Source organism: Phaseolus vulgaris, chromosome 10 (assembly GCF_051622355.1).
Source record: "Phaseolus vulgaris cultivar YP4 chromosome 10, ASM5162235v1, whole genome shotgun sequence".
Classification (NCBI taxonomy): domain Eukaryota; kingdom Viridiplantae; phylum Streptophyta; class Magnoliopsida; order Fabales; family Fabaceae; genus Phaseolus; species Phaseolus vulgaris.
The window spans coordinates 13,424,455-13,449,347 of NC_143507.1; the positions used below are offsets into that span (position 1 = coordinate 13,424,455).

The 24,893-nt window shown below is 30.3% G+C and overlaps 1 pseudogene; it reads right to left on the reverse strand.

The window, feature by feature from the left end:
- Positions 1 to 13,846: 13,846 nt before the first annotated feature.
- LOC150024239 (uncharacterized) lies at positions 13,847 to 23,393 on the reverse strand (annotated as a pseudogene).
- Between the last annotated feature and the right edge of the window lie 1,500 nt (positions 23,394 to 24,893).

Below are 24,893 nucleotides of genomic sequence, written 5' to 3' on the forward strand. Positions count from 1 at the left end.
CTAAGTTGGTTATTATTTACAGTTTAGTTATTATTCTCAGTTTATCTCTGCCTTTATATTTCATGTTTTTGTATCAGTTTGAATTCACTTTTCAATATATGATATTTTACTCTTTTCTCCCTCTATGTCTTCCACTTATTCTCTCTCCTATTAACTGGTATCAATGGCCAACTTTTTTTACTTATGTCTTTGTCCCCAACCTTTTTTTCTTCCTCTACTGTTTTTCTTTCCTCTTCTTCCACAATGACCTTTGTTCAGCAATTCAACTCTTGAAGCTTCTTGAATGAAATCAAGTTCCTTCTTCGTCTCCTTCATCTCCTTCTTCTTCTACTTCCCAACCGTTAGATGCTTTTCTTCAATATCCACAACAAGATCAACTTATCATAGCCTGACTTCTTGTTTCAATGACTACACAGATTCTTACCAAACTTGTGGGTTTGGATACTTCTGCGCAAATCTGGAAATGTCTTCAAGAACAATTTGCATCTCATATGCGTGCTCAAATTCAGAAGATGAAGTTCCTGCTAAAGACTTCCAAGAATGATAAAACGGTTTCTGTTTATCTTCATGATATTAAAAAGGTTGTCAACATGCTTGCTACAATCGGTGCCTCAGTCACTACTAAAGATCACGTTGAGAGTATTCTTGCAAGGTTACCAGAAGAGTACAATGTGTTTATTGTTGCTATTATGTCTTGCATTGATCCTTACTCCATTAATGAGATTGAATCTCTCTTACTTGCCCAAGAATAACGTTTTTAGAGGTATAAACTTGCTCACTCACCCTTTCAAGCTAATGTTACTTTTGTTCACTCTCAATATCATCAAACCCCATCTTTTCGTCCCTCTTTCAATCAATACTCTTGTGGTGGTCGTTTTTCACATAAACACTCAAGTAGATATTCTCGATCTAATGGAGCACGTCCATTTCATCGTGATTCTTGGAACTCCTCTACTTCTGCATCCTGGAAATCTAACCGGGTTCACTGTCAATTATGTTCTAAAACTGGTCATAATGTGCTTCAATGTTCTAAATCTAATCAGGTAACCAATCAAATTCTGTTTCAAGGCATCATTAAAGATGGTTTATACATTTTTCCTGATCTAAGATCATCTTCTTACTTTGCTAATTACACGCCTTTTAAATCTAAAAAACCTACTTTGCATTTGTGGCACAACAGACTTGGACAATGCAGTTTTCATGTAGTTAAGAACATCTTAAATCAATGTAATATTGCTTATATTGCTAAACGTATTTTCTGTGATGCGTGTGTTCAAGAGAAAGCTCATAAACTTCCTTTTTCGTCTTCTACGACTGTCTATACTTTACCTTTATAATTAATATACATTGATATATGGGGTCCTGCTTCTATGCATGCTACGAATGGTGAAAAATATTTCGTTTTTAGATTCTTATTCCAAATTCATTTAGTTGTATTTGTTACAGTCTAAATCACAAGCACTTGTTGCTTTCAAAACCTTCAAATTATTAGCTAAGAATCAAACTAGTCTTAAAATTAAAACTATTCAAACAGATAATGCAAAAGACTTTCATTGTTTTAAATCTTTTATTGATGAATTTGGTATGCAACAATGTTTCACTTGCCCATATACTCACGAGCAAAATGGTGCCATTGAAAGAAAGCAACACTGTCTATGCTCTTTGTGGCTTCGCTTCCTATGAATTTTTGGGGTGAAGCTTTTCTCACAGCTAGTTAGAATATCAATGTTCTTCCTTTTTCTGTCATACAAGGTAAGACTCCTCAAGAACTTCTTTTTCATAAGAAACATGATTATACTAAAGTTAGAAGTTTTGGTTGTGTTTGTTATCCTCTTCTTCGTTTCTACAATCTTAACAAATTAAATTTAAGGTCTTCTTGTTGTTTACTCCTTGGCCATAGTCTATGTAATGAAGGCTACATTTGTCATTCACCTACTAGTAGAACATATATATATCCAGACATGTAATTTTAAATGAAGATATTTTTCTGTATTCTATTCCAAAATATGGTTTTTTTTATCCAAATCTGATGATGCTCATGTGTCTCAAATTGCTCCTCCTATTTTAACAATGATCTCTTCCTCTACTCCTTCTATTCCTATTTTTTATCATATTACACTGCCCAAATCACCTTTACACAATCACACATCCTCACTTGCTGTCACAACCACTAATTCTTTTTTTTCTTTATCTAATCAAAACATTCATCCCATGACTACTCAGGCTAAGTCTGGTATTTCCAAGCCCAAAATATATACTGCATCTCTTGTTTTTATGCCCTCTTAACCTGTTAATTTCAAAACTTCCCTTCAATCTCCCCAATGGAATCAAGCCATGCAAGATGAATATCGTGCTTTGATCAACAATAAAACTTGGACTTTGACTCCTTTACCACTAGGAGCAAGCATTATTGGCTGCAAATGGATCTTTAAGAACAAGTATAATGCAAATGGCACATTTCAGCGTCACAAGGCACGACTTGTGGCCAAAGTGTATAGTTAAACTAAAGGGCTTGACTATTCAGAGACGTTTAGTCTTGTAATCAAACATACTACCATCAGAGTGGTGCTTGCTCATGCAGTGTTTACTCAATGGAACCTTCATCAAATCGACGTCAATGACACCTTTTTAAATGGTGATTTGCATGAGGATGTCTACATGCAACAACCACCATGTTTTCTCTTTGCCAATCCTTAGCTAGTGTGTAAGCTTAACAAAGCTATTTACAGCCTCAAACAAGCACCTCATTCACGGTACAAAAAGCTAAGTATCACTCTTCAACGTCTTGGTTTTCATTTCACAACTAGTGATCCATCACTATTTGTTCATTTTACTCATTATTCTTTTTTGTTTGTACTTATATATGTAGATGATATTATTATCACTGGATCTGTATCTACTGATATTACGACTCTTATTTCCATTCTAAGTTATGCTTTTGCTCTAAAGGATTTGGGTCTTCTGCATCAATTACTTTGTATTGACGTCTTCACTCTTCATGATGGATCTTTGAATTTATTGCAATGTCACTATATTCACAGTCTCCTTCAATTAACACATATGCTTGAGTCCCACCGCAACCTACACCCAAGATTACTGTACTGGGAGGAGTTCGACCCTCGGTTTTGGGTTAGTAGTAGCTCGGTTCTCGGTTTGGGCTGAGGTCAGCTCTATTATTAGACCCTGGGTAAGGGTTACGAGTTTGACCTAATTTTAGTACTGAGCCCGTAAGATATAATGGGGCTACCATTTGAGAGGGTCGCATTGTATATGCTTATAGATAAGTGTGCGCAAGTAGTTATGATATGCGCGTGATTGTTACTTGTTATGTGTGCATGTTTGTTATTTGTTGCATGTTAATTACGTATTAGTTCCTGTTGATAGTTGTTGTTAACTCTAAAAGATAGGGACAAACAATTGAAATAGAATATTGGCCTGCGGTTTAGCACCTGAAGATCATTGGTGCCCGGGGCAGGTGGTTTTTCTGTTAGAGATAAAAGATTAATGTGCTTATTTTCAGTTAAGATTTGTTTCTCTCAGGTGAGAGTTGTTGCATGTGCGACTATAAAAGGGGCCTAAGACCCCAGATGAAGGTACACTATTTTTGCACACTAAACTGAGAATTGTTACTTTTGTGAGCCCTCACTGGCTTGATCGTCGGAGTGTAATCAACAGGTAGGGCGCCCTCTGTCACAACGAAGCCGCATTTTAGTGCAATAAGGAGACGTGAATCAGAATCCAAAAGAGGCAGATCCAAAAAGGAGGCATTCAACCCAGGCCAACCGGCGAAAGAGTCAACTGGCGAGAACAATTACCAACTTAAAGCTTCCAAAAAATGCTTTTGCATCCTTTTTTTATTTGTATTTATTCAGATCCACGAAGGCTCTTCAATATGTGCTCATCACTCATTAAGAACTCATGTTTTTTGTGAATAAAGTCTCTCAGTTCATGCACAGTCCTCAAGAGCATCATTAGAAGGCAGTCAAACGGATCATAAGGTATCTCAAAGGCACATTAGATCATAGGCTTATTATCAAACATAGCACCATAACTTGATCCGGAGCTTCTGTGACTCAGACTGTGCTAGTGATATAGATGACAGAAAATCTACAGCAGGATATTGTGTGTATTTTGGCTCTAATATTGTCTCATGGTTTTCTCACAAACAAAAGGTTGTCTTCAAAAGCAACATTGAAGTAGAGTATCGTGGGATTTTTGTTGTCCTGACTAATATTATATGACTTCAATCTTTATTAACTGAACAACATATCTCCTCTACAGTGCCAAAAAATTTCTCAGATAACCTTGGAGCGGTTCTGCTTTTAGCTAATCCTGTCATGCACTCAATGTCTAAGCACTCTGGGATAGACATTCACTTTGTTTGTGATCACATACAACAAAATCATATTTCTCTCATTCATATACGTGCTCGTTTTCAACTTATTGATGTTTTTACAAAGCCTATTTTTGATCCCAGTTTTACTTCTATATGCAATAAACTTATGGTTTTAGAAAAACCTATCATAAGTTTACGGGAGATGTTAAATAAATTACCTAAGTTGGTTATTATTCACAGTTTAGTTATTATTCTCAATTTATCTCTGTCTTTATATTTCACGTTTCTGTATCAATTTGAATTCACTTCTCAATATATGAATTTTTACTCTTTTCTCCCTTTATGCCTTCCACTCATTCTCTCTCCTATTAACAAATCCAAATCAACAATTCAAATATCATCATATTCTAGTATAATCTATTTTCCACTCATTTAAATAAGTCCCTCCTTACAAATTTCAATTAATCTAAAAATACATATTAAATCAATTCCTTTACTTAAAAATAAAAGCATAATTTTTTAAGAAGTTATTTATAAAAGGATTGAATTGAGAATACTAAGAGATCTTCTAATTTACTCTAAAGAAGTAAAACCTTACCAATAAGCACACTACTACAAACATAGAAGAACATATATATTCATTTCTTAAGTAATCATGCCCTCATTGAAATGTAAACAACAATGAAAGCTAGCTAAATGAAAATTTATTTTGTTAACTTTTAAAAACGAGTTCCTACCCTTAAAAAATTGTGTTTGTTAACGTTTAAACTGTACCTTCTACTACTTCTAATGAGTTCTCACCCTTAAGAAAATTGTGTTTCTAAAAAGAACATTTAATAATGAAAAGCTCTATTATAAAACATGGATTTTAATTTTTTTTCAACGTTAAGGTCAAGATTTATTCTAATTTGATGTTGCTATATATATTGAAACTTCAACTGAAAACAATTTTTTAATTGAAATTCTTGGAATGAGAACTTCAAAGTGAAAAAAAGTAATAATTACAACCTTAAACACATTTTTTAAAATAATAAAAGCATAATCGTGTTTAAAGTATATATGTTTTATTTTAAGATGGGTTTTAAACAACTTTCTATATAATTTATTTTAGATCTATTTTTATAAATATCTTCAAAAAGTTATCCAAAAATGTAAAAAAGGGCCTAAAATGTAACATGTGCTGGATATCCATTAGAATCATTAAATTAAAATAATAAAGATTAAAATAAAATATTTAGAAATTAAAAATATGATATGAGTATTTATTTTTTCATGAGGAAATGGGAATGAGAAAGCTAAGTATTTGACTTTTGAGGAAGTTTGCTTGAAAGAAGGAAGCAAGGTAATTACTGCAGAGAAACAGAATTTGCAAATATAGTTTCCTGTGGGGAAATTGGGAACATGGTGTGTGGTCCTGTTGTGGCTTCAGATTTGGTGCACCCAAATACAAATTCAACTAACATTAATATTTCAGTGTCATTTTCTTTATTACATTTTCTAGATTATATGTAGCACATATGCTTTAATGCTTGATTAACCCATTACAAAAGAGTGTTGACTAACACTTTTTTTAATCAAAACAGATGATTTAGTTGTGCCTTCTTTAAGTGAGTTGCCTAAATAATAATTATTTTTTAATTGGTTGGTAGAAATTTCTTTTTCAGTCATAAAATTTAAAATAACTTAAAGTTTTTCTTTACATTAAATCACTTATACCTAAGTTAAACACACTTTAATATCTTAAGTATTAAAGTAAGTTTTGTTTAAGAGTTCAAATTTATATAAAATCATTAAATTTAAATTAGATAAACAATCTTTTAAATAATTGTATTATAGTTATTAGCAGTAACACAGAAGTTCCTGCGAGTCTATGCATCTGTATTTTTTATTTTTTATTATTATTATTATATATATTTATATTTATTTAATTGAAATGTAGATTTATGTGTATATGTATGTACGAGAGACGCAAAGAGAATGGAGATATAGTTCAGAATTGATTTACATTCAAAATTGCTTCAGATAACTATTTTAATATGTTTTAGAAAAAATAGAAAATGACACAATACTCATAATAAATAATAAAATTAAATATTTATATAAGGATAAATCAAGAAAAAAATTAAAAACAGTTAAAGAGAGGAAGCTTCTTTATATATAAGTATAGATTCGGTAAAAATAAGACATATGATCTATGTAGCACAAATACGGATACAGACACGGACACGAACACGGAGATACGTATAATCTTTAAAATATAGGACACGAATCTATATATTATATAATTATAAATTATATAAATTGACAATAAATATTTATGTGCACAAGTATATTTTAGATTTTTTTTATGAGCAAAAAGATGTTTTTCATGACTAGTTCAAAAGAATTTGTTCCTCATTTTTATAATCATAATAAAAATTTATACAATAAATTTGAGTTTTTAGAAAATTATTGTATTTATCATTTTTAAAAATTGTGTTAGAACCGTGCTAGAATTTTCAGAAATCCAATTAATATATTTTGAATTGAACACTTCACCGATAAGTGTCTACAAGTGTCGACACCGATACGTGTGTCCGACATGGACACTCCATTAAAGAGAAGTGTCTAAGTTTCATAGCATATGAGTCATCTTAAAAAAAAAACAAGAGTGATATAAATATATATATATATATATATAAGTAAATTCTTGAATTTAAATTCTAAGCAAAGAAAATAATCCTAAGTAGTCTTATATTATTAATGTTTTAAAAAATAATTATTTTACAAAATTTGTAGTTTAGATGAAAAAATATACATTTTCTTCAAAAATCAGTTTTTTCCTAAATTATTGCTTTCGTTATTGCGAATTTATATCTTTTAAAGCATTATTTTATAATATATATATATATATTAAAATAATTGTTAAAGAAAGTTAGAAGTCGTATCTTTAATTAACAAATTTCTAAAGATTGAATGCTTACAGCTAACTAATAAAACGCATTATTATTTAAACTTGAATGTTAATTTTCATCAGCATTAACGGTTTTTTACTGAATTTTTTAAAAACAAACTTTTTGAAGAACTCGCCTTAATTAGTGATTAGAACACGCTTAACAAGAATAAATAATTATGAGCACCTAGTGAATAATAAGTGTCCACGTGACATATATAGGGTGTGGTTAGCCTACTATAAACTCAAGGCAAACATATTCCAGAGGCATAATAATATATTATAATGCAACAAAAATTATTTAAAATAAAAAAAAAATTGAAGAAAAAGTAGTTGGTTTGGCACACATCCTCCGACAAAGAAGTGATAAAAAATTTATTCGTTATACTAAAAGGATAAATTTACTCTTTACTATTTAAAATATAAAAGTTATTATTGTTACAAACAATATAAAAGTTACAGTAGTATTTTGTGAATGTAATAACTAATATATATTTTTTATAAACTTATAATTTTAGTACGTGTAAAGAAATATGATTGCTTATCATGCAACTATGAAAAGTTACTCGTGGATATTTATCTACATATTTTATTTACAATAAACCCATTTAAAATAAATGTCCGCATATAAATTTGTGATAACATTATTTATTACAATAGTCTTTCTTTACTCTTCATTTTCAGAATTTAGTTCACGAAATCAAGTTCACAACGCCAAATACTATTATCAATGTCAAAAAATATCAAAAATTGATTTATGGAGAATTGAATTTCGATTGAGTTTTTTATTTTGAATTTTTTTAAACTCTTTATCTCTATTTTTATTATCTTTCAAAATATTAATTTTTTTTTACTAGAATTTTGCTTTAGAACCAAATTTCAAATAGGTTCGATTATTTAGTGACATTGTTGATAGTGTTTTACAGTTTCTTTTTATTGTACTACAGAGCATTTTTTTCTGTTTATTATTGAAATGAATATGTTTTTGAAAAAAATTAAGAGTTTGAGAAAACCTAATATGGTAAGAAATCAGATCAGGATACAATTATAATGATATTAAAAATAAAATATTAGTAAAAAAAATACTAAAAATATAAAAATTATTAATAAATGATTGATTTTTCAAAATTTTATATATAATCTTTTACTTTGATACATGGAAATCATGTCATTTTAACATAATTTTTTTTATAATAAAATCGTATTATATTGGTACTTTTTCTAGTCTTGTAGTTTTTTCGATCAAGTTTAACTGGAAAAATTATACCATTTTATAAAAAAAAAAGATCAAAATTAATTTTTTAAAAACTGAATTATTGGTCATACATAATGACATTGTTCATAGTTGATAATTTGAATTTTCAAAAAGTTAAATTCTACTAATTTTTTTACACAAGTAATATTATTTTACATTACGAATTCGATTAATCGAATTCTTAAGATAAACAGTAAATACATTTGTTCTAATAAATAATGTTGATATAGACTTATTTATGGAATTTTTTCTAAATGAGTTTATTGCGAAAAAGATCGATTTATCTGAAGATTTTGTAATTAAAAGATAATTTTACAAAATAAGATCATATGCAATTTATATTTCCGAGGCGAAAATAAATATGCAGTCTATTTTGAATCACGATCCTTCTTGGAACACATAACTACTATTCCAAGTGATTAAGACCAATGACATATACGTGAGTACTGATGTGAATCATTGTTTTTCTTTTCTTTTCCCAGTATTATAGTACACAAGTTTCTTTGGTGGTGTTGTTTATATTTTTTAATATTTGTTAGAGATTTTGTATTTAATAATGTTGGGAATCTTAATTTGAAAATATCTTTAATTATTTTTAATATAAATATTTACAATAAAACGATTATTTTATTCAACTATATAGGATTATATACAAAGTAAGATAATAATGTAATTATTTTTTTTATAAATATCACGCTATTATTATAGACTTTCATAAATTAGTTAATTATTTGTGTTATACTTTACTTGTAATCCCTTTATGTTAGAAAATTCATTTTACTTTTCAAAATGTTAGGAATTTCATTTACTTTATTAGAAAAATTACAAGTTAGTTACACAATAATTTAGTTTGATTTTATTTTTTCTTTTTATTATTAATTTTTCTTATTATGTATGATATTTTAGAAACATTTATTTTAATGACATTTAGGTAGGAAATATTTCTAAGTTTTTCCTAAATTACAACGACTAAACTTATTTTTTAGTAATAATTATAAATAAAATGTTAAATGTGGTTTTATGATTTTTTGTTGTTGTAGATAGGTTACAATCCCAGTTTTATTTTTCTATGCTTTCACATCTACTGCTCTGAAAAAGAAAATAAAAAGAAAAATGTGCACACAGTTCTAGGGACAAAACGAAGAGAAGCTTTTGGTCCCACATTTTGACGGAAAGTCAGAATTTGTGCATTGGATTCTTAAAAAGAAGAAGAAAAACAAACTTTGTTGATCAAGCCATTGGATTAGAGAAATTTGTGGGTATATTTAGGGATTGGATTATTTTTCTCAACAAAAAATAAGATATGGGTGATGGCTAGGTATTGTTTATTCATGCTTTTACATAAGACAAGTTAAAAACCTTCATTCTACAATTTCATATTTGAAATTTCTAAAGTTTGATCTATCCAATAAGAGAGAATAGATAGCCATGATGAGAACAAGTATCACTTAAAGTACATGCTTGGGAAAAAGCACCCAAGAGATTCAAAAAAATTATCAATAGCTTTTACTTTTTGTACCCTTCTTTAGTTAAATCCTAGAATCACTTTTGACTTCCTCACTACCATGATTCCATCAAATAACCTTTACCCACCAACCTTTCAAAAGGAATTATCTTCATCCAACTTTCAATTTGTTTTCTTTCTTGCCACAATGCTTTTCCTAGTTGTGACACAAAATTCTTGCATTACACCTTGGGTGACAAATATTAAAATCCCCCTTTTGCATTTTATAACTATAAAGCCAAAACAAACCATTGAAATATTTTCTCATTCTGCATTCTTTCAAGTAATCCCTTTCAACATAAAACCAAAATGAAAATTGAAGGAAAATGCACTTGTACAAAATTATCACATGGCACATGAATTTTGCAGCAATCCCTATCTAGTTTATATTCTCCAAGTAAGTTTTATTGCAGTACCAGCCTATAATACCACATTGGCCATCCCCTAACTTTCTTTTGAAATTATAAACAAGTACAACTTTAAGATCATTTGTTAACAAAGTTAGCTTTAATTTCAACTGTTTAGTCTCTATTATTGTTGTATCTAACCACATGACCACTCTATCAGTTTTGCTTCTTTTTTTTATTGTCATCAAAAGGGAAAATAAGTGTTATTCTTTTGTATCAATTATCAAATAAAGCAAGAACCTGATAAAATAAGAAGTAAACAGAGAGTTGCAAAAAAGAAAAGTGTACACTACAAGTGTATGCTCATAACAGTATAACACTATGTCCTGAAAAGAGTACCCCCTTAATCAGAGGAAAATTAAGAGACAATCTGTTCAAGATTCTTCCAAGGGCAACATCTTTTTGTCCCCACCATAACAACTAAGCCCAGAAACACATGAGGAGTACAGCTTATGCAGGATCACAGATATAAGCATCTAGACTTTTACAAAAGCAAACAAATTTGAAAACACTGATCTCTGAAGCACTTTGTTTTGCTCATAGGATGTGGATCATCAAAAGTTTGAAGTATCTTTGAAATGTGAAGTGGCTAAAAGCTGTGTCATGTGTTGGACACATTCATTTGGTTTTAAAAGATAAGAAGCAAATCATGAACAATTTTGGAAGTTAGTGACAGATATATTAAGGGGTTCTTTCAATATTTAAGTATTTTCATCAAACATTTGACGACAGTGAAGGGTCCATTATTGATTGAGCTTCTCATTTGTCCATATATAATAGGACATTAGGAATGGAATCACTACCTCAGGAAGCAGAATCAGAGAGGACACACTCTCATAAAGCACATTGAACGTACCTTACAGTTTTGGTTTAGAAGCTAATCAGATGCAATGTTTTGTCATAATCGAAAAGGTTTCTTACCAAAAATTGATGTAAAATTTTATTAGATCTTCTTGATTGCTGAGCTAACTTAGTTAACAGGATACAGTAACATTTAAAACCATAGCTTTCATTCTCCCCTCCCTACAAATCCATCATGTGAGATTTTTTCCCCTTAATACAATATAGTGATCAAATGTTGGTAACAATTCAGTTTTCATTTCTCAGTTTTTTCTTATATTTTTGTGATTTTCTAACAAGAGAAAGTGATACAATGATTTACTTAAAGGGAATATGCAATAGAATACCAAGCTATGCCTATGTGCTCTTCTTGTCTTTTGTTCCGTAAATGAAGACTTTGTAGGAGTGGTGGAAGCAATTTTGTACAAACCATTAAAATAGGGTTGCAGAATTTGAGCAATTTTGCCAGCAAACAGACAACAAAATTAAAGGGTGTGGAGCAATGTGAAACATACATCACTGTCATGGCGACTATGGGTATATTGCAATTAATTGATTTTTATAATTACTGCATAAAAAGCTTAAATTTATAACATATTAAACCATTAAACTCATATCACTAATGGGTTTTGTACTGACATGATAACTTTATATTCTGCTTGCAATAATTGCACAATAGAAAAATCGATTTTTGAATCACATGTTGGAAAAGTACATAAATAAATATTAACTTAATTGAGTTCTGATTACATATAGTTAGGGTTATCAACTCAGGCAAAGTGTAGCTAATTTGGATTATGTGCCCACATTATCTTAAAACAATATTGGCTTTTGCTTCTTTACCCTCTCACTAGGTCAGAATATATTACAGATTTTATATTCTGAAATATAATTCTGGATTTGAGTTTTCCAAACAACTTTTTAGATTAGGTTTTTTAGAATAAAGTTTGGAAATAAATTTTAGATTTTATTTTTTAGAATTTTTTTCTGGAATATGCTTCCGAATTTTGTTTTTCATAATATATTTTTTATATTCCAAATTTATCTTTTCAAAATGAGATTTAATTTTCCAATTTTATTTTGCAATTTCATTTTCGAAATGTAAAATAATCTATTTCAGATTTTCATTTTTGGAACATATTTTTCAGTTTCAAATTTTTAATTTCAAAATACACTGAAACACGCTATGGAATTTCAAAAATTGATTAGTTGCAGGCTAAAATTGATTGAGTGAAGAAAGCAAAAGCCAACAATATTTCCTATCTTTAAGTTTTTGTGCAAAAAAAGAAAATAACTTTGTCTTTTAGGTTTCTTCAAATCCTAATATAAGTTTCTGAATCATATTTTATTAGCTTTGTCTCAAGTTTAAAAATATAACCCAAATTAATAAAAAAAAATAAACAACATAATTAAATAAAATTAATATTTGTAAAAGGTAAAGACCCAACATTTCTGAACCTGCATCCAACAAAATTTTCAAATTCCAAAAATGCTCTTTATTGAAATGAAAATCTAGAATTGAAAATAATATTTTTGAAAAAGTAGATCTGGAAGAGATTATTGTGTTTTGGAAATAAAAATCTAGAAAAAAAATCAAAATTTCATTATGGATAAAAAAATCCAGAATTAAAAAGTAGATATGAAAAAGATTATTGTGATCCGAAAAAAGAATCGAAATGTATTTTTATATATAACATTTTTTAAGGACATTTTCGTCTTTCTCCTATAACTGGATGAAGTGATATAGTGTCGGAAGCAATTGCCTTTGTAAAAAGTAAATAAATAAACGTTGAGTTAATTCATAAGCCTGGCCCATTGTAAATCTACTCCCATTGGGCCAAGTACCAGTCTGATTAAGTTATGTGGGTTTATTTCAAATTCAATCTGCTTTTAGACCACAACATACAAACATTAGGATAATAACTTCTTGGGAGTTCTAAAACTTAATAATTATTAAAATGATTTTTTTTTATATAACATGTTAATAAAACATTTTTAATGACTACAAACTATATATAGGGGTTTTGATAAAGATACCAAAATAGCACAAAATTGTTGATATTGAAGTTCATATGTGAGGGAACTTGAGGCCTGTAGTTACCAAAATATCACTTAATATATGATTTCAGTTTATACAATACATGTGAGCAGCCGATAAACTTTTTATGCCCAAAGTTTATTAACAAAAAAACTTACATTCTTCATGATGAAGAAATAACACTGGTGCAGTAAAAAAAAAACACAGAGAGTGGAGTGAATTGATTTATGAGGAGTGATAATTTCGTACTATTAACCAACAATACATCTACTACACAACTCAAAAAAAATTAATATTTTATTTCAATTTACTTTATTTTTTAATTTTTAAAATTAATATAAATTATTATATTATTAAAATAATTGTCAATTAACATATTCTTGATCTTTATTTGTTCTAAGCACTTTTATTCTTCTCGGACTTTGTTTTTCTACAAACACCTTAAACATCTTGAAAGTTATGATTTATAATAATCAATAAAACTGATAAAATGTTGGTTAGCACCATCTCTTGGAAGTGCCTAAAAGGCATATGTCATAGCCAATCATTGTTTGGAATAATAGAACTTAAGCAAATATGTTTTTCATGATGAATTTTCAAAGGAAATATGAAGTGGTGAGTTATTTTTACCTTAACTATGAATCTTTCATTTTAGTTAATCAACGTGCCTTGACCATATTGAATTTGATTGTTGTAACCTCTCTATGATAGTTGTCCATACTCAATATATTGTGATGAAGAGCACGGGCAACACCACATCTAAAGTTTTGAGAAACATATTTTAATATGATAGTAATTTGGCCTTTTTCAAAATAAGAACAATTGTGATGTTTCCAAATTTCACCAAAGATATCACATTTCATCTAAGGAATAAAATAATTCCTTTTTCCCACACAAATCACTACACCTAGTATCCAAATACCAAGTATTTTCATCTTCTAAAAATATATTATTGACTAAAATAAACTTTGTGGGTTATAAGAACTTTATGTGGTGTTGAATTTGTAGTATATTTACCTATTGTTTATATCTACAATATGTAGCTCTAGGCACAAACTTTCCACAATAGAAGCTATAAGAAAATGATAAAAAAAAATGGTAAGAAGAAGAGAGGTTTCTTATTCTCTTATGTGTATTGTTACATCACTTCATGTATAGAAAATATATAGAAAGTTTCTCTCTCCAAATTATAATCTAATTAGGTAGGGATACTAATCATGAGATTCTATCATTATTAAATTAATTGCATATAATTGAGTACAATATCGTACAATAATTGCATATAATTTGATAATTATTATTTCCTTAATACTCCCCTCAAGTTGGTAGGTGAAGATCATGAACTCCCAACTTGTGTCGTAGCGTCAAAAACTGTTCCTTGCCCAGTGCCTTTGTAAAATTATTTGCTGCTATATGTAATGCCGCTTGATTGTCACAGAAAAGTTGAGTTGGCAAGTGTTGGAGATCCCACATCGACTAGAGATGAGAGCCTTTCATTGTATATAAGTGGGTGCAAACCTCAACCTCATGAGCCGGTTTTATGGGGTTGAGTTAGGCTTAAAGTCCACTTCGTAATATGGTATCAGAGCCATTTCGAGCCTATCCTAGCGAGTGTTTGTTGGGCTTATCAGGCCACCCGCTATCGGGCCGCTATCGGACCACCCATAATATATAGTCCCACGCTCGAGCTTCTATCTATCACTCTCGGCGTGAGGGGTGTGTTGGAGATCCCACATCGACTAGAGCACCTTTAAATCTTGCAACAGATATCACAACCAAACTATCTCCAAACAAGTATTGGCCATCGCGCGGTATTCTGCTTCTGCTGATGATCTTGATACGTTTGTCTGTTTTTTTTTTTACTTCCATGAGATAATAGAAGAACCAAGAAAAATGCAATACCTAGATACTGATCTCCAAGTTGTCTGGCAACCTCCCTAGTCTGAGTCGCAATAAGTTGTCAATGTCAGATTGTTTTCGTATGGCAATAGCAATCCAGTCCTGGTGATCCTTTGATGTACTTTAGGGCTCGAATTGCGGCATCCCAATGAGGTTTCCGTGGATCCTGTATATATTGACTTAGGGTCCGAACCGAAAATGCTATGTCAGGCCGAATAACCGTGAGGTATATCAGTCGTCCCACGAGTCGCCTGTATTTGACTAGATCCTTTAATAACTCTTCATCGTCTGGTGTGAGTTTTAGGTATTGTTCCATTAGAAATTTGTCTGGATGAGCACCTGTGAGTCCCGTATCCTGCAAAATATCAAGCGCATATTTTCTTTGGGACATGTAAATACCAGCTTTGGAACGGGAAAATTCAATCCCTAGAAAATATTTTAGGTCTCCAAGATCTTTAATGCGAAATTGTTGTAATAGACAATCTTTAACACGTTGAATTTCTGTCAGATCATTTCCTGTCAAAAGAATATCATCCACATAAATCAAAAGGGCAGTAAATGATGAGTTATTCTGTCTTGTGAATAGAGAGTAATCTGTTTTGGACTGTTGAAAACCATGTTCGAGATGCTTGTTTGAGACCACAAAGGGATTTGTTGAGTCGACATACAATATTCTCTCCCTGTCGATGATGTCCGGGTGGCAAGTCCATGTAAATAATTTCATGCAATGTGCCATGTAAGAAGGCATTTTGCACATCTAGCTGGTGAGTAAACCAATTTCTGGCTGCTGCAACGGTGAGGAGACACCTCAAAGTTGTTAATTTTGCTGTTGGTGAAAAAGTTTCAGAATAGTCGACACCTTCAATCTGAGTGTACCCCTTTGCGACAAGGCGCACCTTATATCTGTTGACGCTACCATCTGAGTTGTACTTTATTTTATAGACCCATTTGCATCCGATGGGTTTCTGCCCAGCGGGTAAGGGTGTCAAGGTTCATGTTTGATTTAGCTGCAAGGCGGAAAGCTCTTTGTCCATTGCTTTTTGCCAATTTGGATCAAGGATAGCTTGAGCATAAGTGTGAGGTTCTTTGGTGGCTGTGATGTTAGCAAGATATGCACTATGTGTAGAAGAAAATCGTGAATTAGAAAGAAAATGATGCATAGGATACCTGGTTCCATTCGGCTGGTCTTGGGTAGTGGTCGAATGATTGGCTTGGGATCCCGTTACGTAGTCTTGAAGCCAGGAAGGTGGGGTTGATGTGCGACTGGATCGTCGAACAGGAAGGTCGGTTGGAGAAGGTTTGGTAATGGGTGCTAGACTTCTTGGCACGAGAGAAGAAGGTTGGTCTACTGAAGGTTCAGGTGTATTATGACGAATAGGAGAAGAAGGTTGGTTTGATGGAGGTTCAGGTGCATTGTGGCGAGTAGGAGAAGAGGGTTGGTTCGATGGAGGTTCAGGTATATTGTGACGAGTAAAAGAAGAAGGTTGGTTTGATGGAGGTTCAGGTGCATTGTGATGAGTAAGAGAAGAAGGTTGATCGAGTGAATGTTGGACAGGAGTGGGTAAGTCAATGTCAATAGTGGGCAAAATACCTTGTAATGGAGGTGAGGATTGTGTCTGTGACTGTTGGCAGAATGGGAAAACACTTTCATGGAAGATGACATCCCGACTTGTAAAAAAAGTGGCTGCATCTATATCAAATAATTTGTATGTTTTTTTACTGTGAGGATAACCAACGAAGATGCATTGTCGGGCGCGCGAATCAAATTTTTGCTTAGGTGAAACAACAGTTGCGTAACAGAGGCAACCAAAAGTTTTTAGGTGAGAAAGTGAAGGTGATTGATTATATAGTAGCTCAAAAGGTGATTTATTTTTTAGTAAAGGTGATGATAAGCGATTAATGATATATGTGGCGGTTAAAACACATTCTCCCCAAAATTCTAATGGTAAATTGGACTGAAATAGGAGGGCTCGTGTTGTGTTTAAAACGTGTCTATGTTTGTGTTCTACTACTCCATTTTGTTGAGGAGTGTAGACGCAAGTGCGTTGACATTCAATACCTTTTTTGAGAAAAAAAATCATACATTAAAATAAATTTCAGTCCGTTGTCAACGCAGATGGTTTTAATAGATGCCTGAAATTGATTTTGTGCGAATATAATGAATGACTCTAAGAGATGTTTGGTTTCAGATTTGTGATTCATAAGAAATAGCCAAGTATATCTAGTATAGTCATCGACTATAGTGAGAAAAAAACGTTTTCCAAAATGAGTTGGGGTTTTATGAGGACCCCAAATGCTGTATGAAATCATTATCTCTTTCTTAGTTGGGAATTCTCTTCTTTTTGTATGAAATTTCCTTGATCTCAACATCTATAATTTCCTCTTTCTCAATTGTTAAAATTACCACAACCTCTTCCTACTACTTTTTTTAATGATTTTTGCAATATTGTTGAGATTTACTTGACTTTTCAGTACTTCTTCATTTACTTTATTTGTCTTCTTCAAGCTTTTGCATACATGATTTTCCATGTTTCCTTGCAACTCTCCTATGGTCCCAAACTCTATATCGTGAGACTCAATTATTATATTATTACAAAGAAGCTTTCACCCCTTTATTATATGAATATCTTCTCAATATACCATCATCTTATTTAAAGAGTCTACAACACATGAAAAATATTGTTTTACAAATTTAAAACTAGACATTTTGTACCTTTTATATTCTCTTTCACTAAGATTGCAACTTTGATATCTAGACCTTTTCCACTCCTTTGTAAGACAACTTTAAAATTTCTCACACTTCTTTTATGGATTTGGCATTTACAATTTTGCAAAAACTCCTTAATGAAACTACCACAATGCTAATTGATTTCTCTTTCAAATAGTATAATTTATTTCTTGTACTAATCTCAGTTTAACAAAGTTATCGATCTTATAAGTTTTGATAAGTGTGATGATCAAAGTTCCTCTAGAATTAAAATATAATATTTCTTTGAAGACTATATCATATAATATTGTGATTGATGACTTTTCTTTTCAAAATATATTAAATCTCTAACTTTTTTAACAAGTGAAAAAACTCTCATTTCTCACCCACTCTTTTTCACTCACACTACCACCCTCAGTCTCTAGTTGTCATACCAACTATTAGGATGAAATATTAATAACCTCATCACACATACTCACATATTGAAAAAAGAGGAGAAGAATGGAACATATTGTATCACTCACATGCAAAACACCTGTGCAACCCATAACCTTTTTATAGGCAAAGTTTATTGATGACTTTTTACGACAAGTGCACCATGTTGTTAGAAGTATTTGTCTCTAAAATCAACATTTTTAATGTTTTTTAATATAATATTTATAAGGTAGCATTACGTAAAATGCTGTAAAATATGAAATATTTACTCGTAACATATGTGGCGTGAAATCTTTAATTATAATATTCATAAGATAATATTTATATTATCAACTACAAAATTATTACTTTATAGTAAAATGTAAGGAAAATAAATGTTATTATATATTTATTATGTAATTTGATTGAATTGAAATAATTGGATTTGAAATTCATAAATATGTTAGTCAATTCAATATTTTAATTGAGTGCACTGAATGAAATTAAGTAAACCTAATGACTTGACACACTAGTGCAAAAACGCTAATTTACGATAGCTAATATACCACGTTTCATTGCTAAACTGTCCATTAAAACACGATTGTATTTTTAAAATTAAAACGGGTAAATAGATGGTGGTTCCTCTTACAACTACTCTCTATTTAATTCACTGAGGGAATATACAAGGGTTGTAAGGGTAGAACTACCATATATTTTGATGCGTTTTATAAGAGATGACGATTTTACCCCAGAACTGTCATCTTACCCTTCGTTATTACCCTAATTCGAGGCTCGCTCCACTTACCCTTTCGTTTTCTGCGTTTTCTTTTCTTCTTCTTCGCTCTCTCTCTTCAATTCGTTTCAACATTTTCTTCACTAATTGCCTTTGTAAGTTTTTTCTACTCTCATTGCTTATTCTTCCGCTTTCGTTCTCTGCTTATTCTTCTTCCATTCTTCCATTGGTTCATTGCTCATTCTTCCATTGGTTCATTGTTTAAGGTTCTTATGTGCTTCCTCACTATTGTTCTTGTTCTCATTTCTGTTATTGCTCCACCATCGTGCTTTGCTTTCCCTCCATCGCGCTCCGCTTTGCCCTCCATCATGCTCCGCTTTCCCTCCGTCGTTACCATCACCTTGAGGTTGGTGTTGTTTTTAATTTTTTTTATAACACTTGTGTTATCCGTAGTTGATAACACTGTTGTGTGGTTTTGTTCACTGCACAAGATGTCATCCACACATTTGAAGCAAATAATTGATGTGTAATTACATTATAAACTTAACTGCTTATGTTACTTAAACATCTACTAACAAGGTTTTTTGCATTAATCAAGGCATGACGTGGATATAATATACTTAGAGGTTGACCCAATGCAAATTATCAAAAGCTGACATGGTTGAACATAAAGATTTTGTAAATTTTTTCTTCCTCTTTTCATTGTTTATCAATATTAAATTTTAATTTATATTGAATTATAGTGTAATAAACAACCGGGAGGCTATGAGTGTGGCTACTACGTTATGCATGAATGATTTTCATTGTAAGACTAGGCATTCAGAAAGATTAGGAGTAGGTAATAATATTTAAATTATTCTTCATAATTATTTAAAGTATAAGTATTTTAACACTAATGTGAACCTTATTTGTAATGCAATTCTTTATGGATGAGCAACCACTATCTTTGGCTGCCATAGATTATGTGAGAAATGCTTGGGCCAAATATTTCCTTAATTACTATAACTCTAGGATAGCTAATCAATAGTATATGAATTAGATAGATAGGAATATGTATTAGTGTTTGTAATACATTTTATCCACACACACACATACAGTTCTTTGTGGATATATATATACACACACACACACACACATATATATATATACATATATATACACACACATATATATATATAATTTGTTTCTTTGAATGAATGTGTCTGAATTTATGTATCTGGTTGACTGAGTTTAAATGAACAAGTTAATTAAGATGGGAAAAACCCATAAAACAAAATGAACTAAAAAAAATGTCCACAATAGATGACGGTTATGACCATAAGCGCTGGCTAGACCTTGACCATGCATACATTTTGAGCAATGTCAGGAAAATGTATAAACGACGGTTATGACCATGTGCACTTATACACGATGATTCTAGAGTTGTTGTTTATACCGCAATAGAATAGACTACGTGCTGATAGACAACGATTTCAAAACCGCCGTGTAATTGCTAAAAATATCGTTGTCTTTGATCTTTTCTACACTAACGACGACAAAAATATAATTTAGTTGAGTTGAGTAGGTTTGTTGATAAGTAACACATTTACATCCTCAATTTTAATTGTAATAGTAATTTTAAGTAAATTTATCAAAATAGGTGATCTAGTTTAATTTAAGGGCTCAATGTGAAGACTCAACCAAATTCGTATAAAAAAATATACTATATTTTTTAGGCTGAATTAGACCTTATATATCCAACAAAATAAAAAGTTATTTTGATCTTTTTAAAAGAAATTAAAAAATTAGATCCAAAATTTGAAAACAAATATATTTATTTTTAAAATTTAATCAATGAAATTGATTTTAATTTTAAGTATAATAATTTGATATATAAGTATACTATATATATATATGTTTTAATGAAATAATTTTTTTTAATAGTATAATTATTATGAGTTGACCTAATTTAAACCCATTTTATTTGCATGTTAAAAGATCTAAAATAAAATTAGTCAATTTCAATTTAAATCACAAATTTACATTTGGAACCCATCCATTTTAATCACTCTACTCCTAGTTTGTTTTGTAGTAATGTCTTGAACTACAAATATCTACTTTTTTTTGTTAACCTACAACCATCTAAAATTTTAGACCACGAATACCTAAATATTTGGGCTAACTTTGGAAGTGGAAGGGGCTTAGTTAGGTGTGAATTTCATGAATTAGGTTCAGTGGTCGGTAACCTAAGTTATTTGATGGACTTGAAATCACTTGAAATAACTAATTCTTATATTTTTATTGTTTGAACTTGTTCCATAGTACACTTTGAACGAGTCCCAAGAAACGTAATAGGTTGTGCTATATACTATGACATTCTTGTGGTCTAAATTGGTAATCTTAGTACGTAGGACTTGGCACCCTATCATTGATTCAAAAGAAAAACAACAACATAGTGATAGAAAAAAACCTAGCGTAGTGAATAAGTGAGGGCAACAATTGGATTTACAAAGGGGTGAGTGCAATTGAAGTGTTATGAAGAGAAGACAATGATCCCAAGCAACAATAATACCCTATGGGATACTATAAATATGTTCATACTGGTGGTATGGTCCTTTTATCATATAATAATAGGAGGTGTAGAGCATGCCACACATTCTCATACTTAAGAAATAAGTCACCCAATACTACCTACCATCATGACTCAAGTACACCACATGAAAAGCACAAAAGCAAGATCTAGTATGGAAGAACAAGCATTAACAAAATACATTAAATAAAAACTATAATTAGTTGTTATAGTAATTAGATACCATTTAGAAATTAAAAAAAAATTTCTAAATTAGTTTCTATTATTGTTAAATGATTTTTAAATTGGTATCTAATAAGCTACCAAGGTTTTAACTACCAATTAATTAGATTCTAAATTTGGTAGCAAAAACATTGGTTGCTAATTAGATACAAATTTAGAAACCATTTAACAATAATAGAAACTAATTTAGAAACAAAAAATTTGTTTAGTCTCTAAAATGATTTCTAATTTAGTCATTATAGCAACTAATTATTTTTTGTCTCTAAAATTAGTTTGTATTTCATGTTTTCTTGTAGAGAAAGTACAACTTTGACCAACATAAAGAAAAACAACATAAAAAAAACACAAACATACATGCTTCCAAAGTCCAATATTTCTCTTTACACATTTACATGCCAAATGACTAAAAAGTCTTTTCCTTGAAAGGATGGCACAACCATGTTTCACACTACAAAAAAATTATGAAATAGAAACCAATTTTATAGACAAAAAATAATTAGTTGCTATAGTGACTAAATTAGAGACCATTTTAGGGACTAAATAAATTTTTGGTTTCTAAATTAGTTTATATTATTGTTAACTGGTTTCTAAATTGATATTTAATTAGCAACCAATGTTTTTGCTACCAAATTTATAAACTAAATAATTGGTAGTTAAAACCTTGGTAGCTAATTAGATACCAATTTAGAAACTATTTAACAACAATAGAAACTAATTTAGAAACCAATTTTTTTTTAGTTTCTAAAATGATATCTAATTTAGTTACTATTGTAACTAATTATTTTGGTATCTAAAAAATATTTCTATTTGATGATTTTCTTGTAGTGTAATTACCGATGGTAATGGGATCTGCAAGCAGATAAATCAATGGTTTCTTCATAGTTGTTATAAAAATATAAACTTTTGATATATATATATATATATATATATATATATATAAAAGAAAAATATTACTTTATAATCAAAGAAATCCATTTGTGATCTTTCAAAATTTCTCCAATTCTCAAGTGCGTCACATTTCTACATTTCTGTAAAAAAATATTTTTCTTAATCTGAAACATTATTTATTATTGGATTCTCAACGTCTGATAACTCATTATCCAATACACCTCAAACTTCTAATTAGTGATCTTTACCATCTTCAACCATGTTACACCATAATCAGTCATAACCAATTAATTTTATGCTGTATAATTTCTACCAACTTTGCACATTAGATCATCCATCGTATGAAAGGCAGCAAGCAACTCCCTTGTGTTCTGTTATCTGAACACTTCTTCATTGGAAAACCTTTCTGCATTAAGAACCAATGAGATTCAATAATCATGCGCAGCATTCATTTTCACACATAACATGATCAATTCTCCTCAGTTTTCAACATCTCTCTTCAGAAGAAACAATGAATCATGACACTGAAAGGCCATACCGCGGTTCATACCATAGACACTCATTTCATCTAGCATCTTCTGCATACCTCTGCAAACACCTGCATAATGGTGGTGCTAGAAACAGTATTCCCACAGTTTCCTTCACTCATCACATGATAAAAGAAAGAAAATTTCAAAGAGAGATTCATTGGGTCAGAAAAAACAGAACATTGAATCACACGCAATGTGTTACATAAACTGTTGGAAATCAAATCAACTAGACAAGCACATTGCAAACTCTGCAACTTCAGTTTATGGCAATGCTTGCTAGAGTTCTTGTGTCACTTGAATCCTATCAGTATGTACAGAATGAATGATGAATACGTAGAAATAATTAGCATGTGACAGACCATATTTCTTGCTCTCAACTGTTACTAAAAGTAAGACATTGTATATCATAACAATATCTTAAGTTTAAGACTTAAATATTTGAAAAAATCTATTCGAATAGATGTAACATAAAAGAATCTTGAAATTAAGACCTAGATTATTAAATAAAATATGGGTTTTAATATTAATAGAATATAATAAGTTAATTTTGTATGTGGTAAAAAAAATAAAATATGAATAAAAAAAGTTATAAAAGTGTGATTGTTATAAGTATGTTCAATACATCTGAATATATATATTATTTATTTTTTGGACAAAGAAAAAACTAAATATATTAATTTAATATATATACTTTTATGGATCAAACTTAGAAGCGAGGCAAAAATAATTCCCAAACTAATTAGAAAAGACCTTATTATGGAAGATTTGAAAAACGTCACAGTGACGATTCTGGAAAAAACAACCCTTGAATAAAATAAACATATATGACAGCTTTTGAGGATTTTGCAGCATCACACTAACATGAAAAGTTTGAATTGCAATGCTTTGGATCACATTAGCATCATTATAGCATTGGCATTACCTAATCCACCTAAAGAGACCAAAAATTACAGTTGAAAATACGAAAAGGGTAAAATAAAATATAAAAAAAGACAAATTTTAAAGGGTATTTAAGGTGACACCACTACAATGTCAATGATTACATGAGTTCGAATTCAAATCCATTTGATATCAACAACCCCATATCAAGGTTTGGCACTGTGTATTAAAAAAAACCCGTGATACATCTACTGTCCACTCTTTTCCATACTATTCTATATCTCTTAATATTATTATTTTAATACTTTTTATATTATTTAATTTAATTACAAATTTACTTTTTATTTTTTTTCTACATCCATCCTATAAATTTAATATTATTTTTAATAATTTTTATAGTATTTAATTACAAATTTACTTTTTTGTTATATATATATTTTTTAAAAGTGTTCTATTAAAATTATATATATATAATCGCTCCTCCCTCACGTTTATTTTCTTCTTTTTTTTACCCAACTCACTTTCTCTCTATTTTTCTCTCTCTCATCTTTCTTCATTTTCTCTTTCATACCTCATCTATTCCAAAATGTGATCATGTCATGCTGTACCTGAGGAGTTAGTGTACTCTACCCGATCAGATTTTCAAATATAGTAAGTTCATTTTTATTCTAAAGATCCTTAATTATATGTTTTCTTTATGATTTAATCATCAATCTTAGTGGGGTCAGTTGAGAAAAATG